Source organism: Bos grunniens, chromosome 24, assembly GCF_055505025.1.
Source record: "Bos grunniens cultivar Pamir isolate PY7600 chromosome 24, Bosgru_T2T1.0, whole genome shotgun sequence".
Taxonomy (NCBI): domain Eukaryota; kingdom Metazoa; phylum Chordata; class Mammalia; order Artiodactyla; family Bovidae; genus Bos; species Bos grunniens.
The window spans coordinates 11,763,149-11,778,232 of record NC_141188.1 but is presented as its reverse complement, the minus strand read 5'-3'; the positions used below and the strand labels follow the sequence as shown (position 1 = coordinate 11,778,232).

The 15,084-nt window shown below is 33.8% G+C and overlaps 1 protein-coding gene across 4 annotated transcripts in view; it reads right to left on the bottom strand.

The window, feature by feature from the left end:
- Window positions 1-11,914, bottom strand: part of CDH19 (cadherin 19) — an 82,533-nt gene extending 70,619 nt beyond the window's left edge. For 3 of the 4 annotated variants that reach the window (XM_086372214.1, XM_086372216.1, XM_086372217.1), the window contains exon 1: window positions 11,732-11,914. The gene's annotated coding sequence lies outside the window, so the exon portion shown is untranslated. Of the gene's footprint in view, window positions 1-10,286; window positions 10,327-11,731 lie in introns of all 4 variants that reach the window. The other variant, XM_086372215.1, reaches the window with a different exon arrangement.
- Window positions 11,915-15,084: the final 3,170 nt, after the last annotated feature.

Genomic DNA, 15,084 nt, shown 5'->3' with positions numbered 1-15,084 from the left:
ATCATGGCATTTGGTCCCATCACTTCATGGGAAATTGATGGGGAAACAGTGGAAACAGTGTCAGACTTTATTTTTTTGGACTCCAGAATCACTTCAGATGGTGATTGCAACCATGAAATTAAAAGACGTTTGCTCCTTGGAAGGAAAGTTATGACCAACCTAGATAGCATATTCAAAAGCAGAGACATTACTTTGCCAACAAAGGTCTGTCTAAGTCAAGGCTATTGTTTTTCCAGTGGCCATGTATGGATATGAGAGTTAGACTGTGAAGAAAACTGAGTGCCGAAGAATTGATGCTTTTGAACTATGGTGTTGGAGAAGACTCTTGAGAGTCCCCTGGACTACAATGAGATCCAACCAGTCCATCCTAAAGGAGACCAGTCCTGGGTGTTCTTTGGAAGGACTGATGCTGAGGCTGAAACTCCAATACTTTGGCCACCTCACGCAAAAAGTTGACTCATTGGAAAAGACCCTGATGCTGGGAGGGATTGGGGGCAGGAGGAGAAGGGGACGACAGAGGATGAGATGGCTGGATGGGATCACCAACTCGATGGACATGAGTTTGAGTGAACTCTGGGAGTTGGTGATGGACAGGGAGGCCTGGCATGCTGCGATTCATGGGGTCACAAAGAGTCGGACATGACTGAGTGACTGAACTGAACTGAACTGATGCATTTTATTTTGTTAATGAAATATAAGTAGAAACCATACATCTGTGTTTCAGAACAGAAGCAGTAAAAGACATTTGAATAGTTCTCTTGTCTTTATCTTTCCTTTCTTGGGCAACCAGATGCTGTAGTATGAGAGGATGGAGTTTCAGTCAAGCTTGAGACAATGAGTGACTGTACCGCCCACTGACTCAAGCATCTGTGGTATGAGATTGCTGAGAACTTGGTTACCTAGCTTAGCACCCCAATAAAATCACCAACTAGATTCTTAACACCATAGGAGGTACTCCCTGTATTTTCCAGTTAATATTCCTTTAATTCAATACTAATTATTAACTCCCATTTAAAAAGAGAAGAAAGATGAAAGTGAGCTTATAGAAAGTAATGAGAGAAAGGAGGTCACAGAGGCCAGCTATAGATAATAGCTGGAATAAAGACTTGTCAGAGTAACAGAAGAGATAAAAATGCCTAACCTAAAAGGATACAAGAAGTTGAATAGGGTCAGAGATGGAGAGAAATATGATGTGCCCAGGGACAAGTGTATTTGCATATTAATTTCAAAAACATTATTTCAAATAGCTGCCCAAGTTAAGTAATTTCCAAGATATTAAGCGTAGTCAAACGGGCCACAAATCTCCATAGCCTGTATAATTCAGTTAACTTCTTCTGCATTATATCAAATCTTCGTTTCTCTAGTTCAGTTCAGTCCTCATTTTTCTGGGATATTTTCTCCACAATATTAGGTCCTGAATTAATTCCTCTGCCATTTCTTCAGTATTTTTAAAGCATATGCTTAAAATATTTTATACTGAGTATGTTTTTATTTGGGATTTCCTCATGTATCTGGTGCATTCTGATTTGGGTAAAACTCTCAAGCATTTAATACCAGGATATTCTACATGCATGGCTGCAATCTATAAAATACTAAAATCAGCTTGGGGTATTCCATTAAAAACAAAAACTTAAAAGGAAACTTCATTTCATCAAAGTTATAATGAATGACTTTTAAACTTAAGGTTAGCTAGGATAATGAATTTCCTGGAATATAACAGATTTTAGTCTTCCCCCCTCCCTCTCCCCCCTCCAGGGGGTATATAATATATATCTTTACTTTCTGAGATAATTTAATTAAGGTATTAATTTTTCTGTTTGGAGCTATATTTGATATAGATATATAGATAGATAGACGGATGTTCCCTCTGGTACCATTTCTATGATCTGAGGTGGCAAGCAGAAAATATTTCTTTGTTGGCTGTTTATATTCTATGATATTAATTAACATTTAAAACAGGAAAAATAGACATAAAATTTTACTGTAAATAATTAAATATTTTACTATTGATTTTACTTTATGTATGATTACAAAGATGAAAGGTAGTTGAGAGCAGCATATACAAAAAGAAATATATAACTAAAGATAAATCTGCATTCATACATTCATAAAATAGTGGTGGGTCTAAAATTTTCAAAAAGAAAGTGCACCTATCCATGAACTATTCCCAATTATACGTTGTATATCAAATCCCAAGTCTCAAACACACACAAAAACTTGTTACACACACAAAAATTTGTTACACACACACAAAACACACACAAACACTCATACACATTAAAGCAATATGTGTATAATATATTATTTATAATACATATTATATTCTCATGTAATTAAAATGTGTATACATAATTATACTACATATCTATACATACACACATGTAAACATATTAAAAACAATTGGAATTCCATCTAAAATTCAGCAATTACTTATTAGTCTACTTTGATAAGTATTTTTTTCTTTGAGCAAAATGAGTGTTATAAAACTTTTGAAGTATTAACTTTTTGTATTTTAATGTTAATATTTACATAATGAAATATTATGAATCTTCCTCCTTTTCCACCAAAAAGATAACTATTATCTTGAATATAAAGAGATTTTTTTTTCTATAGATAAAAAAATCTACTCTATGGATGTTTATAAATAACATATATTCAGCATTTAAAAATCTGCTTGAATGAGATATCATGTAAAGCCTTTCTCAAATTGAATATTTAATCTATGAGTTAGACTCATCTGTATTGGTATATATAGACCCAGTGCATTCATTGCCACTGATTAGGATTATACTGACATATGAAGAAATCTCAATTATATACTCATTGCCTATTGAGGGAGCTTTGAGTTGTTTTCTCTTTATTTATTTACCATCAATGTTTAATGAAAAGCTTTGTACCCATAAATTAAAGAGTTGGGAATTCCACAATCATAGAATCATGCAAATGAGGCATTTTTCACCTAAAACATTGTTTTGTGTGATTATACAACATTATTGGTTAATTGTTTTCATTACATAAATACCACCTGTCGATTTGAACTTATATATCTCTACAAAGACAAGATAAAGTAAAAAATATTTTCTTTCTTATCAACAATATATTCTAGTCTCTCAAGAATTTATTGCAACATTTATTATTTAGTCCTCAATTTCCATTGTAAATATATTATTTTGTCTTCCACTTATTGGAAATCTTTTTAGCCACTTCTTACTATAGTAAATAAAGACATAGTTGTACTCTGACAATTTTTGCTGATGTTGTATTAGTAGCTACATAAAGCCTAGTCAAATATATCAAACAAATGTTCCTTTCTTCAATTATCAATTTTTTCAGTACATCTTCTTTATAACTATAATATCTATAAATTTATTCTACCATCAAAAGCAATACTTAGTAAGCACCACTGCCAAATGGTGTGGAAAATATGATTTTGTTATTGAAAAAGGCATAATATAAACATGAATTTTTTAAAGACCCAAATCTTAGTGAATGAAAAGAAAGTTTAAAGTCATAGACTCTGCTATTTTGCTTGTGTGTGTGTCTATGTGTGTATGTGTATCTGTGTGTGTAGGATCAAAGCAAAATTTTAAAATTCATAAAATAGTTTCATAGAACCATATAGTATTGGACGCAGATGAACTGGGTGAAATATTAAAAGCATTTAAGCAAAAATACTTTTTTGAAAATGGTAGTAATGGTTTTTACACTAAACTGTGAACTTACGTGACAATTCTTTTATTTTATGTTGGACCTGATTACATGTTCTCTAGTTGAAAATTTTTTACTATGCATGAAGAGAATCCCTTAATCTTTTTGTGTGTAAACAGTAACTTGCTTGGTTCGTTCCCTCTAGCTGCAGGAAATGATTTACACACTTACTTTACATTAGTTTGAAATGAAAACTGGGATAAAATGTGGATTTTCCACTCCACAGTTTCTGATTCAGTGAGGTATTTTTAACAGTCTCTAAAGGTGATTCTAAGGCGAATAGACTGAGGACACTACCACCACCATCATCATCTTCATCATTATTATCATCATGTTATCTAACTAACATTGAATGCTTAATCCATGCTTATAACTATACAAATACTATGCCATTTTTAAATGACTTGTCTTACAACATTTCTACGGTATGCATTCTATGTGCTATGTTATGAATGCAGAAAATGTGCACATGTAGGTTAGCAATTTTGCTTAGCCTTGTGGGGTGGGGTTGGAGTTAAACTCAGGGCACTTGCTTCCTTCTGAGTGGGTACCTTTAACCAATGTGCCTGAAGGATTTTGGAATATGGATAATATATTGGAAAAGAAATATGTGTGTAGATATGGGCCAGGGTTTATTTTTAGAGCAGTGGTTTCCCAACTTTCATGTTTTACACTCTTAGCAGGAAAAGAAAAACGCTTCAGGTGGACTCCAGCGTTTGCTGCGCATGTGTATACTAATCATTTACTTCTATAACTTCTATGACTATACAGATATTTCACAAGACACACGGAAAAATGAAATGCAAAAGGAGATAAAGCATCAACAAAAATAGAAATTCTTATATTTTCCCACAGCTCGATTGATGGTCTTGTGTATGCCCTGTGTTATCTAAGCACCTGTCTGGAGACCGTTCTTAGGATAGAGGTGCACTATGTGGTCAGATGGATGTTCCAGGCAGACATTTCCCACCTTATCCTGCTTCCTCTGTCTTCAAGAGAACAATTGGCTCTAGTTCTCAGCTTGACTTTACTGTATGGCTCTGATCATGTAGCAGTAACCTTCTGGTTGACAAATTATATCTAGAATGGATGGTTATTATGAATAATAATGACTGAGAATGTGTAATAGTAGACAAAGGTATGACACGAAGTAAATAATTAAATCAACTGTGTAATTTTCAACTGGTTCTTTTTCTTAATTATATTATTTATTTAAATTCTCATTTAGTAACATTAAATTATTGCTATTAAGAAGAATCTAAATAAAATGTAAAGACTTGTACATCTATAGATAATAGTTGCATGGTACTAACTAAGGTATGGCTTCCCAACCAGCTCTAGTGGTAAAGAACCTGCCTGCCAATGCAGGAGATGTAAGAGACACTGGTTGGATCCCTGGGTCAGGAAGATTCCCTGGAGAAGGGAATGGCAACCCACTCGTTTTCTAACCTAGAGAATCCCATGGAGAGAGGAGCCTGGCGGGCTACAGTCCCTGGGGTTGCAAAGAGTAGGCCACGACTGAAGCAACTCAGCATGCATGCATAACTAACTAAGGTACTTAAACACTCTCAGATTGAGTTTCTCCAACTGCAAAATGAGATAACATACCTGACTTCTGTATATGTTGTGATAAGTCAGGTAAAAGGAATTGGGACTGCACCAGGAGCATGCCAAATGCAAAACAAAGGTAGTTAGTATTAGGCCATAAAACAAGCCATTAAACGTTTATAATCCCAGATTTCTTCAGAACCCTCTAATTAATCCACCCTTAGAGTGTATAAGAGAATCAGTAGTAAATCCCCATTACCACAGGAATAAAAAATCAAAGGAGTTAACTGTCAATATGAATGCTGCTTAAATCATAGAGAAAAGAACTCCTTCCAAGACAGGACAAGAATAATAGGAAGTATTTGCTGCAGGCTGCATACGAATGACAGAGGAGTTTGGAAGGCTGCAGTCCAAATGGTCGCAAAGAGTCAGACGCAACTGAGTGACTAAGCACACACAGCAAGCTAATGCACACGGTTTCTATTATGTGAAAAATCAGGTTTTGGAGTAGAAACTTACTGTCCATAGGATTTGCCAGGCAAAAATACTGGAGTGAGTTGTCATGTCTTTCTCTAGGGGATTTTTCTGACCCAGGGATCGAACTGCACTTCTTACATTGGCAGGAGGATTTTTACCACCAAGCCACCAGGGAAGCCCGGAATGATATTTGGGGAGGTCTAAATCAATCACCTTAGTCATTGCCAGAAAAAAAAAAAAACATCTAATGAAGTTGAATCTAGTGACTAGTTTTTAAAAGGTGGGGGGAGGGGGGGTTAAACGATAAATATGAGAAGATCTCTTAGGTACTAGAATAATGATGCATAGATATAGAAAATTGGATAGAAAAGATCAGGAAATTAGAACACGAATTCAAAAGGCACAACATCCAAAAGTAAATATTAAAGCAAATGGAGGGGAAATATTACAGAATAAATGTCCATTCACTGTCTTCACGTTCTCTCATTCAGTCTACAGAAAAGTGCAATTTAGCTTTCCCCCCACCCTAATAGTGCAATGCAACCAATCTATCAAGATCAAAAGGAAAATTTCCATTATATTTTAACAAAATCTAAAAACCACTTTTATTTATTACTGTAAGATTAGCTTCACAGTGGTATAACATATTGTTGCCTTCACAATAACCACATTCCTTTTATAAATGCTCCCTTTTTTGGTTTGCAAATCTCCATACACATTTGTGTTTCTCTTTTGCCTGTAGAATCTCCATCTCATTTTCTTGCCCTAAATTCTGAAGGTCCATTCTTTAAAATTTTTTTGCTCATTCAGTACATGTTTATCTCTTGGTTTTCCAGCTTCAGTTAACATTTATATACTGAAGCATCACAAAGCAATCTCCTGAATAGTCTATACATGTCTATTTCCTGATCTACAAACCTATTTTCCAAGAGGCACCTCGATAATCATCTTTTATTCTTCATTCTCTATCATTGCGTGCATGTGTGCTCAGTCACTTCAGTTGTGTCTGACTCTTGGCCCTGGGGACAGTAGCCCACCAGGCTCCTCTGTCCATGAGATTTTTCTGGCAAGAATACTGGAGTGGGCCCTCCACATCATGATTATGTTGTTTCTTTCACCAAATAAAACCAGCCTCCACTCAGAAACTCTCAGTTGAATAAAAATTCCCTGTTTAATGTTTTCCTCCTTTACCTCTCATGCATATTCAAGCTTCATCTATGGTCAATTCTACCTCATAAATCTTTCAAAGATATGCACTAATCTCCTATGACCTCTAAATTCCTAATCCATAGCTTCTTGTTATTAGTTGTTATTCATACCAGCAAAATAACTTGGAATGATATTTTGAAATTAGAAAATATCTTCCAAGAATGTTAAGAATTTCAGACTGTTTAATCTACTAAACTCAGGTCCAAAACTCTGTCCTACAGAAATAAACTGGCATTTAGAAATGCAATGCATTATTGTGATGCATTGTTTATTGTGTAAAAAATTTGGAAATCTTTTTTATTTTATTTTTTAACTTTACAATATTGTTTTGGTTTTGCCATATATCAACATGAATCCGCCACAGGTATACACGTGTTCCCCATCCTGAACCCTCCTTCCTCCTCCCTCCCCATACCATCCCTCTGGGTCATCCCAGTGCACCAGCCCCAAGCATCCTGTATCCTGCATCGAACCTGGACTGGCGACTCGTTTCATATATGATATTATACATGTTTCAGTTCCATTCTCCCAAATCATCCCACCCTCTCCCTCTCCCACAGAGTCCAAAAGACTGTTCTAATTGTTGAAGCTAGTTGAGCAATTTTTGACATATACAACCAGTCAATGTTTAAAGAGGTTTTGGACAGAGAAAGGGACGACAGAGGATGAGATGGCTGGATGGCATCACTAACTCGATGGACGTGAGTCTGGGTGAACTCCGGGAGTTGGTGATGGACAGGGAGGCCTGGTGTGCTGCGATTCGTGGGGTCGCAAAGAGTCGGACACGACTTAGCGACTGAACTGAACTGATGACAATGATAGCTACATAGTTTCTTGGTAGAGAAACTATATGCTATCCAGAAAGTAGAGTTTGATAGTGAGTTATATTTAATAAGAAAAATCAGTATTACAAATGAACATGAAAAATAGATATCTTCTTTAACTCACCACCAGAGGAGTCTATAACAAGTGCTAATGTGTACCTGAAGTGTCCAGATTTGGCTTCTGTGCATTAATTAAAAACAAAAACCAATGGCTGGTGCCTCGTGATGAATAGCTCAAGAATTTTATAAGTGTTTCTCAAGAATTAGAAAAGAGTGAATTGAAGAGTGAGTAAAGGTCGAGATGAGTTCCAATGGTAGATGTGCCTCTCGAAGGAGTTGCAAATGACAGGAAAGCAGATACATGTCTCTACCCATTTGGAATTAATAAACAATTTTTAACATAGAAATTACAGTGTTTGAGAGCTCATTTGTAGGGCAATTAAATGAGTGATATGTAAAGATGCTTCAAAAATACAATAAAAAATAAAAGATAACACAAATGAACTTATCTATGAAACAGAAGCAGACTCAGAGACATGAGAGAGGAAACTTGTGACTGCCAGGGGAGGATGGTGAGGGAAGGATGATTGGGGGTTTGTAGCAGATGTGAACTATCATGCAGAGAATGTGTGAACAACAAAGTCCTCCTGTATAATATAGGAAACTGTATTCAATATCCTGTGATAAATCATAAAGGGAAATAATATGAAAAAGAGGGCTTCCCTGGTGGCTCAGACAGTAAAGAATTCACCTGCAATTCAGAATGGGTCAGGAAGATCTTCTGGAGAAGGGAATAGAGAAGGGAATGTGCATGAATCACTTTTTGTACAATAGAAATTAACACAACATTGTAAATCAACTAACTTCAAAACAAACAAACAAAAAAAGAGGTAATGAGAATTCTCTAGGGGCCCAGTGGTTAGGACTCTGTGCTTTCACTGCTCAGAGCCTGGGTTCAGCAAACTTAACATTCCACGAGCCTCGTGGCCAAAACCAAAACAAAACAAAAAAACCCAAATCTCTTAAAAAAGGAGGTCACTGATGCTCCACTAGAGATTTTTAAGAATAAAATAGATGGCAAACTCTTGAAAACAATTCAGCTATAATTCAACTTAAAGGCAGAAAAACGATGGCATTTTCCTTTCCCATGATTTATGTACAACTTCCTCATTTCCACAGAAATGACATTTCTAAATTTTGCACTTAGAGAAAATTACCTAGGCTATTTTTAGCTGTAACTGATGTGCCAAAAGTACTCCCACCTTAATATACTATCCTGCTAATTTACGAAATTCATTTATCATCTAAGTTCTTAGAAGGAAGGAGCAGAAAAAAATGTAAATGTACTGATCTTGTATGTTGATAACTCACTGTTCTATGATAACATTTCAAACTTGATTTCAGATGCCAAAGCAGAGTCTCTGAAAAATTATATGCTTTCCTTTAACTGTAAGACATTTTTTGATGATCCTGTATGTCTTTTACTGAGTACTAATTAATGAGACAAACTTCTGACAAAAATATTTCTACTTTACTAATTCTAGAGCCACTTTTTTTTTTTAATGTGAAACAAGAATTGTCTGACTGGATCACTTCTGAATATTCATGCATTATTTCAAAAGGGCATGCATTGTCTCAAAAAGAAACTAGTTTTCTAGAAGTTGTGAAAAGGTAGATTTTTAGAGCATTTGAGCTGAATTCTCTTAACTGAGTGGTGGCAGCAAAACTCTAACACTGTGAGCCTTTAAAAGAAAGGTCAAACATCTTTCTGGTCAGTATGGCAAAAGTAACTCATTCATTTCTCAAATTATGAGTTGTTACCAGCACTGTGAGAAAGAAAGGATTCATATGGGTTATGAAGTTCTGTATTTGTGTTTTATCCTTAATCTGTTACACCAAAACAAAGATACAGGTATTAGATGATCATAGTTTTTAAGGAAAGTCATCATGACAACAAAATATAAAAGTTCCAATTCCTCATGTTCATCAGCATAGTCCTCAAATATTATGGTCAGTATCAATGAATCCTAATCTAAAGAAAGGGATATGAAAATCAATATCTTCTTTTAAACTGTGTAATGCATTTATTCTTATTGCATTACTACTTAATAACTTGTCAAATACTATACTATAACACTTTACATATAAAATAATGCTAAGAGCATGACTGGCAAAAAGTTCATAATTAGTTATTGATTATTATTTATCAAATTACATGTGTATATTATGATAAACTTCTAAGCAATAGATTTCTTATGAATGCATGGGAAGAATTTGTACACGTCAGTTTAAAGCAACTTCAATTTATGATAATTTAATTGAATAATTTTTAAAAATTTTCTGGAGATAAGTACCTTAAAAATATTTCAAAAGAGAAAACAAAATAAAACAAAATGCATAAGTAGATAATCTATGCTTTAAGATTTCTAAAAATTGTGTGCAAGTGTATGTGTTTAACCAAAAAAGGAAACAAGTAAAAAACATGCTAAATTGAAACTGTAAAAATTTTATATAATTTACCTAATGATCTGATTCATTTCAGTCATCGGTAGAAGTGTTGCTAAAGAAAACACATATAAAGAAGATGAGAGCAAATGATTTCTAGATTTCATAAACTCATTATTTAAAAATTTAAGCAATTCTAGACCTATCAATTTGTATGTTTATTCTTATTGGAAATATTTTTAAATATTTTGTTAAAAATATTTGGTAAACAAAAATATTCAGATTATATTTAAATCTAAATATTTTCAAATTTAAAATTATAAATATTTGTTTGCATATTAGTGATATTTAGACATTTAAAGTACTTTGAATTTGAAATAAATAATATTATATGAAAGTATACTATTTTATTACTTTATTTGATATTGCAAATAGATCTAATATAGAGATATATCTTAATTATAATTATAAATTAGCAAATATTTTATGCAAATAAAGTCTTCTCTCAAGATATAGTAATTAAAAAAATAAACTGATTGATAGAACTGAACTATATATAAATTTACATAATCTGAGAAAAACTTTGACATTCTACTTATACATTTTGTTAACTTTTTAATATGTTATTTCATATGCTAGTTATAGATTTACTAAATGCTTTGGCAAATTTACATTGAAATATTTTATTAAAATTAATAACCCAATTAAAATTGCTTGCAACAATTCAGAATTGAGACAATAATAAATCCCTTTCACAATTTGCATTTTCTTAATTTTTAGTTTTGTGTATTTCATATTTGATGAATTAACCTTCATGTAATGGATATAATAGATTGAAAGCTAATATGTGTACATGTTTGAATATGTATGTATTTATATTCATAATGTGCTCAATAATTTGCTTTCATTATTATTATTTTTGTAACATTCTTAATTACTTAAGCTTTTTCACTTTAAGAATTTTTGAAAGTCAATGAAAAATTTGATAACCAAAAAACCCTGACAAAAATAAAGAAAATAAAATAAGTATATGTCAACTTTAATAAGAAATTATTCTCCAAAGAAACATAATTTTATTCAAATATGTGGAAATCTCCACAATGAATATCATTTACTAAGAAATAAATAATTTATTATTTAAAATATTTATTCTATAAATAAATATTTCCACATATCTTTAAGGTTTATAACTTTAAACCTTGACATGGCATCTGATAGTAGAGTGGTAAATATTTTTTAAAAAATTAAGAAACAAAATCCTGGAGAAAGATGCTACGTTCCTCCCAAGAAACTTGTTTTAAATTTTCTAGATATAAAGAACTTTTATTTTCCTGAATCTGAATTGCAGAGATGCTAAATTGATCTTTGTTTTAGAGAATGTTCAATGTACACGCCAAGTTTGGAGATTTTTAGAAATTTTTTCCTTATGAAGTGGAAATTAGTTTTTCAATTACTTTTTCACTCTATTTTCTTTGAGTTAGCTTATATAATTAATACTTGCCTGCTGATCACATTCTTACCTGTATATCTTCAATAAGGTCTGAAGAGACTGAAATTCAAAATTCACGTGAAACACAGGAAGAATAGTAGGAGAGTTTGCCCCGATTTTGCTTCACAGGCTTCTCCTCGAACCTTACATGTGCCACATTGCTCCGAGTTACAGACACTTGTGCTTGTAGTACCAAGACCCTCAGTATGTCACTGCTTACTGAATGCTATTTTGGGTTTTCTGAGTACAGCCATGAACACTGAGCCTTTGTGTAAAATATCATAAGGGCACTCTGATGTCCGTTCATAGTCTGGGATTAAAATGCAGACAGCTCCAGCAAATAGTTATGAGCTGATTTTTTTCCCCCTCTTTTTCCTAACAACAAACAAAAAAGAAAATAAAGTGCTTATTGGCTTGAGGTGATAAGGAGGGAATTCAACTTATGTAAGAGAATTCTGCAAGTGGAAAGGACATGCCCTCTACTTGAGGATTAGCTGATGAAACAAATGATCAATTTAAAGCAGGCACAAAAGTTGCTAAAAAGAGAAGAGCTTTTAAAGTCTGTCTCTATGATTTCTGGCTGCTCCTAAATTCAGTCTTTCTACTCAGGAATGAAGTAAAATACAGAAAGAGAGGGCAATGTCTAAATTATAATCCTCTTCTTTCCCTTGGTATATGAACTACCTAAATTTATTTATTTTATCAAATTTATAGTTAGGTTTTGTTATAAATAGTTACTGTTGTTTATAGTGAACTACATAATATTACACTCTATACTGTTTACACTCTATACTGTTACTCAAGCTATTTTTAATTAAAAATCATTTTTGAACCAAATCAGAGAAAGGTTAAAGAATATGAACAGTGTTTAATACCATGATCGATGTCTATAAATTTTAACACTTTTATGGTTTACATATGCAAGCATTGCAGGAAACAGCCTCAAATTCAGAAATAGACAAATCCTGCACTATCTGGAGGATACGCATGTTCATTCTTTTTACCATAACAATGGAAGGAGAGGGGGAAGGGATTACAAATAATGCTAATGAGAACGACATAGATTATGTGATATAGGTTATCTGATTCATGCTTACTTCATTTTTGAGTTCATATAAAACAATTCTGGTTACCACTTACTAAAGAAATGTAAAGGCCTGTGTAACATGCAGCAAAACCAAACAAAAAATGTTTTTTTCCCTGTTAGCTTTTTTTTTTTAATTGTGGTAAGAACACTTAACATGGGAGCTACCCTCTTGACAACTTCTTTAAAGTGCGTGGTACAGGACTGTAAACTAGTGTCATGATGTTGGACAGCAGATCTCTAGAAATCGCTACTCTTGTGTAACCGAAATGTTACACCTGTTGAACAATAGCACCCCATTTCCACCTGTCCCCCAGCTCTGTCAACTGACATTCTACCCCCTGCTTCTGAGTTTGAAGACTTTAGACACCTCATGTGTGTGGACTCAGGCAGCATATCCTTCTGTGAATGCCTTATTTCACTTGCGTAATGAACTCCCAATTCATCTATATTCCAGTTTTGGACTACGAATCTAATATTTTATGGGGTATAGTTTCCTGCATTGATACAGTCTCCAGCTCCACTCTGAACTCAATTACACTTTTTCAACCAATAGCCCTATTCAACAAGATGTCCCGAGGGCTTATCTTCAGGCAAAAGAGAGCAAGTGTGGGTCAGCGTTTTATACAGTGATTGTTACAAAACCACTAAAGGGGCAATCAGGACTGTAGAAAATCTGCTGAGACAGGAACAAACTTTCTAAATAGTGAACAGTTTGAAACTATGTGTTTTATGTAGAATACCATTAATGGCAATTTTTTATTTCGTTAACTACAGATCTGTTATAAAACACCTATGCAAAGTGACCAACTAGATTTGTTTTTAATCTAGGCAAAAAGTGCTCTAAATGTCTAAGAGTTTATAGTCCCTGGAAGAAGAAAATTTCTTAATACCACATTGGGGAATCCAGCAAGTCTGTATCTCACAACCAAGAATGTAGACTTGACTGGACTGATGGGACTGGCCATCAAAAAAGCTTACGGATTACTTCTACCACATTTTCCTCACATCTAGGTGTGGGAGAGTAAAGAAATAGGGCATGGAACATGACTGTTATACAGAAGGAAGAGCTCAGAATTAAGTACAGCACTATCCATAGGAGAGACAGAGCCACTGGTGCACTACGGGTTACTGGAGGTCTCCACATCATAGAACACACATAGGGAGGGGGGACCATTCCTGAGGCACAGACACTGTTTCATAAGTACACAGAGACGTTCTAGCAAACAATCATCAGCTTTCGCATGCAGTCCGGGAGAATTCTGCAAATGTCATCTGACAGCAGGCTGTTCAAAGGCGAGTGTAGTTTCAGAAGAAATCAGACTAGGATTGAATTGAGTTAATCTAAGATTTAAATGATCATATTACAATTCAGTAATGCTCTGATGAGCCACTAATTTCTTTTTAAAAAAATATAGTTAAGAAATGTAAATCTAATGACTAGCTGCAGAATGGAGCAGCTAATGAAGTTCAGACTTAACAGCGGGCAGAGGACAAATTCAAATGTTATTCAGGCTCAATCCCTGGAGATAAAACTTCAATCAGAAAGTTTAGCTGTACATATATCTCAGCATAGATTATCCAGATGACTTTAATTAGATGTTAAGGCTCCAATTAGCTGTGGTCTGGTTGACAGTATTGAAGGTCTACCTCCTGATCACCACAGTCATGGAGAACACTATTATGTATAATAACATATTGTTATTATAATATAAAAAATAATATTCATGAATGGTTTTAGAAAAACTCATATATATTGACAGAAATAATGTAAAATATATTAACTGTCAATCATTGTGTTAATTAGGATTCTTTTTGGCTGCCATAGAAACAACAATACAAAATAAAGTTAAGAGAATGGAATAAACCTTGGAGAAATGTGGAACATACATAAAAAGATGAAGTTGGCTTAGGGTTAGTTGGAGCAACTGGTTTCACCCTGCAATCAATTATCCAAGTTCATTTGCTCTCATCTAGTGCTTAAGAGTAATTTATCACCCCAAGAGTGTCCCCAAAACTTCATTTTTGTCTTATTGACTAATATAATCTTTTGTCCATATCTGAAAAACTTACGCCAAAGAGAAAGATTAGAACAATTAAGCCATTACTGCACTTGGGAGGAAGAACTACGTGGTAGAGAAATGGATTAATGCGAACAACTAAAATTTAGATTGTTGAATCAGGTTTGACAATCGACAGTGTTTACTATAGACAAATATGTAAAACAGCCTTTCAAAAAGCTGAAAATAAAAGTAATTTCTTTCCTAGAGTGAACTTTAGATGTTATTCTTTTCTAATAG